The sequence below is a fragment of the Strix aluco genome, chromosome 16 (genome assembly GCF_031877795.1).
Source record: "Strix aluco isolate bStrAlu1 chromosome 16, bStrAlu1.hap1, whole genome shotgun sequence".
In the NCBI taxonomy this organism is placed as follows: domain Eukaryota; kingdom Metazoa; phylum Chordata; class Aves; order Strigiformes; family Strigidae; genus Strix; species Strix aluco.
In genome coordinates this window covers 4144655-4149240 of record NC_133946.1, presented here as the reverse complement: position 1 = coordinate 4149240, position 4586 = coordinate 4144655, and the positions used below count along the sequence as shown (strand labels likewise).

The following is a 4586-nucleotide window of genomic DNA, read 5'->3' as shown; positions in this document are numbered from 1 at the left end:
TGAAAAATAAATTATAATTCACTAAAATGCCTTTTCCACTCTCATGAAAGCCCCGTGAGTGATCCACATTCACTGATTACATCTCAGAAGCCCCTGCCAGCCCCGGTTGGGTAAGGTCTTTTCTGAAAAATAAGTCACCTCTCTCTCAAATGCCTTTTGCTACTCTTTTAAAAGCCTCGTGAGCGTTCACAAAAGTCACCCCGGGTGGCTTGGACTGCAGAGAGCAGCAAGGGTCCTGCTGCTTGGGGTGCTGTCTGACAGCAGGCAAGGAAAAAGAGGATGTCACAGAGGGAGAAAAGTTGAAACTCCACTCAAACTCCCCAAATCCTAGCAGGGGAGACCTGTCTGAAGTTAGTCCTTGTTTTTTCTTTTTCAGCAGTCTTTATTTGGCAACTAATTTTTAGAAAGGTTAACCTGAAAAGTCGCTGTGTCATGCAGTACCTTATTCTGCATGATAAGGTAAGATAATTTCTCATTAAAATGGTTGGCTTTCGAACTCCTCCCCTCCCTGGTGAATGAATAAATAAATAAATACGCTTGAATATGTTCTGGAAATGCTCTCTCTGCTATTTGCAAAGCAGAAAGGAAAGCTTTGGGTTTGGCATGCACCGCCCTCTCCCAGCCACTCTGGGGGCCAAGGGCGGCTGACGGGTGGCCAAGGGGTGATCGAGGGGTGGCCAAGGGGTGTCTGGGGGGCAGCTGTCCCCTTGTCCTGCAAAACACTCCTTACCTGCTTGGCTCTGCACTCAGCCCCTTCACACACAGTTTCATTACCCTGGTGCAGTCCGCAAAGCTCTCAGTTCAGGATGTCATTTGCTGTCTGCTCCTCTCCCAAAAATTCACCTCCAGCTTTTTTATTCCGCGATGCCAAATCCCTGGAGTGAAAAGGGGCTTTCATGCCTTTATATGGAATTACAAACCTGTATTAAGCCTCAAATGATGTTTTTATCAAAAAATCTCAACAGCTGCCAACTTCCCTAAATCCCAAACTATCATTACGCATTTAGTCTTAGACAGGGGATTTTTCTGGATCTTCCCTCCTGACCCAATGATAAAGCCAAGTTGGTTTGAGATTGAAGATTCATTTATCTCTCCTTGGCAATTATCTCTATTACTGCCCACAATCCTTCCCAATCTTTTTAAACAACATCCTGCTATTAAAGCCACTTGGCAAGCATTTAAAGCCCTGGGATAAGTTAACCATGCACAAAATATCCCACTTGGGGAAGGATCCAGCTATAAAAATAAATGGTTTACATTCTGAAGGCCATGGTTCAGGATGGGTATTCTTCATTTGTGAAGAGAGGTCATCATTGCTGACAATAAAATTATGTAGGACCTGATCCTCCCCCACTGAGCTCAATAGCAAAATCCCTCCTGATTTCAATGGTGTTTTCCGGGGTCAGTCGCCGGGAAAGCCGACATTCCACAAAGTTGCTGAAAATCTATAATTGGATATATTAAGAGGGCTTTCAAAGACATGTCAGATTTGGAGGCTTAGTGTAAACCGTGCTGCAAAGGGGATCATTTCATATAACCGAATCAATAAAGCTTTTTTTCAACGTTACTTTTCTACTTGATCTCTGATGGCGGAAAAGCTAAACTCTGGAGACTCGCCATCAGCACGGAGGAGGTGCCGGGAGCCTGGCCGGAGGGTGAGCTACTGCCCGGTGGGAAAGATCCTGCCAAGTGACCTGGTGTAAGCTGCCAGTCTGAGGGGTGTAATCCTGCAAGCGTTTGATCCAGCGGCTTTGCTTACACTATGGAGGTAACTCGTGCGTGTAAGTACTGGAATACCAAGCCCTTATTTTCATGGGGTTGCTGGTCTCCTGTCACAACACATCTCTTTGGGAGATATGATTGAGAGTTTTGATGAATTTTGCCATGCCTTACATGTCTATATTTAGTAAAATGAAGCTTAGTTTGTATATTTGGAACAAGATATGGATTTATCTCCCAAACACATTTTTTTAACTCACGGGCTGTACTTCAAAGTGTTCTTTAATGCCACTTTGAAAATGCTCACTGGTAGCTCTTTAGGAACTGGAAACCTTCCATTTCTACTTACATGGTGCTTTTCTGGCTGACGAGCATCGTTTTCCCTTTGGTTCTCACGCAGAGAAAGGGCCGCTTGGCGCAGAGCAGCTGTGCCGGGCAGGGCAGGCACAGGGACAGCAGCCTCATGGAGATGTCCCCCTGTCACAGGACCCCAGCGCAGGGACACCAGTGTGAGGTTTGCACCAGGTTGCTTCACCCTTGCAGAAGCTTGATTTGTAAATACGTGCGGGCCATTTCCCCTCCAGCATCCCCATGCCATGTGTCCCAGTTGTACGGGTGGGGATGGGGAGACATCCGCAGCTCCCGCAGGTGACACTGCCATGTCTGCCATCAGGACCTGCTGTAGGTCCCCTCTGTGGTTCAATCCCACTTTCCTGTTGTTTGTCTTTCCCGTTGTTTCTCTTTCCCTACCATGTTAGTGAAGCAGCCCTCCATGAGGCCACAGTCACAAAGCTTTCTCCTTGTTCCTAGAGAGCTTGATTTTTTTTTTCCTTTCCTTTCCAGTGAAAGCTGAAATTCAGCAGAAGCTGATGAGACCACCACGGAGAAACGCTGGTTCACCGCACTGGCTAGTACCAGCTTGATCTGGCTCCGGCTCCGGGATGTGCAGCCTACAGACACAATAATGAAAAGAAATATTCTGAAAAGGATGAGTCAGCTGGAGGCCGGTGGGGAGAGCGTGCGGGATCTGACTGGAATTTAAAAAGTTATGAGGCTACGTGTTGTTTTGAGCCCTGCCAGTGGAGAAACGCATACACGTGAAATGCTTTGTCATCTGGCGTAATTATGTTACTTTGATGATTAGCTGGTAAACCCTTTTCAAAATGTTTTTAAACAATAGTAAGTTCATGAAATATAAAAACTTCCTGCTGACACCACTGACAAGAGCCTGCTTTACATGTTATTGTGAACTGTCTTCCCCAGAACCCCACCAGACAATCGAACAGCTGTGAAATTGTTCTCTTACTACGTATTAGATGACTTATCCATTAAAAGAGTTGAGGTAGCTTCACACCTTCACTTCTATGCTGTAAGAACATCCGTGCTGATGTGAGCTGTACACCCACAGTTGTAATGCAAATCTTATTTCTTGCTTTTTGTATGTTTGCACCGATCGAGACAGCAGCAGTTTGGTGTGAAGCTTCTTCACTCACTCCTCCAGCCAGGTACCAGCACATCCTTCCTGCCTTCACTGGAAAGCAGTGCCTGGCATTTGGGTAATTTGCAGGACAGATAACTTTCAAAGATTTGAGGTTTTGACTGTAAGGTTCTTTAAATAAATGACATCAGAATTACATTTATTTGTTGTGTGAAAAGATATACCTTCCATTCCCTCTTTATAAAGAGCTGATCTGTTCAGTCACATTTCCCAAGCCTGCTCAGACTAGTGGGGAGAGTCTGTGCTTGTTTCTGGAGCCCCTCCAAGCAGGGGTCGGGAAGGAAAAGCCACTGACACTGGCTGTGACTGGCCTCCCTTTGCAATTGCACGATGTCTGCCTTTCCTGTATTCCTTCATCTTTCCTTCCAATGAACCCTATCATTTACAGAGATGCTGACATAAACTGTGTAACTGGTCATAAGAAAGATGGGTACCCACTGGTGAGCATGAGGCGTAACTAATTGCTACCCCCTCTCAAAGAAGTAAGTCCCTTTCTCATGTGTGGATGAATGAGACATCAGTTCAGTCAGACTAAACCAGAACAGGTAACTTCTCAAAGTTATTTCCCGTAATCTTTTGTGGGAAGCAGGGAAGTATCGACAGTGTTTTATCGCTCTCGTTGACATGGTGTGAGACATTATTCCCCAGCTGCCTGGGATGGTTAGCAAAGGGCCCGAAGTGGGCTCAGAGCCATTAGCGGTTTTCACTGAGGGCTTGTAGAGGACCTTTACACTGGGAAAAGCGGCACTGGTGAGTTTTAGACAAGGCAACCCAGTTTTAGCCCCAGGAAAGTGCTGGAGCAAATAATCATACAACTATTTGTAAACCCCCAGAGGGGTAGCTACTGATGGGGATTTGTCAGGAACAAACTATGTTAAATCACTCCAGTTATCTTCTACAACAGGAGAAGTCCTGTCATGTGGAGAGAAGCAGTGGATGTACCCCTGCCTCCAGTTTTCTCTCACTTTATGAAGGTAGCGCTTCACATGACATTTTCTTGAGCAAGGTTAGGCAACATGGTTTGGATGAAGCTAGTGTAAGAGGTGCTGCAAAACCACAGTAGCAGCAAGACAGTAGTAGCTGATTCAGTGCTAGTTCAGACTGGCAGTGAGGTGGGATTGAGGACAGTCAGCCTTGCAACCAGCCAGTGCTTAGTTATCATTCCTGTCCTGGATAGTGGAACTGATATTACCTAGTTACAGTCTCAGGTGACCCAAAGCAAAGAGGACCATTGGTACATGGGGAGGAGGGCTGGCAGAAGAAAGGTGTATTGTGGGAGGGATGAGGGTGTTGCCTCCAGGGATGGGGTGAAGCACAGCCAGGTGGACACCATGCTCGCATTTGGACACTGCACTTTGGGAGCAATAGA

At 46.1% G+C, this 4586-nt stretch overlaps 1 long non-coding RNA gene across 1 annotated transcript; it reads left to right on the top strand.

Moving 5' to 3' along the window:
- The first annotated feature begins 1633 nt into the window (after positions 1-1633).
- Positions 1634-3359, top strand: LOC141930764 (uncharacterized). Its single transcript, XR_012625390.1, has 2 exons — positions 1634-1781; positions 2563-3359. It is a non-coding gene; the product is annotated as an uncharacterized LOC141930764 (long non-coding RNA).
- The last annotated feature ends 1227 nt before the right edge of the window (positions 3360-4586 follow it).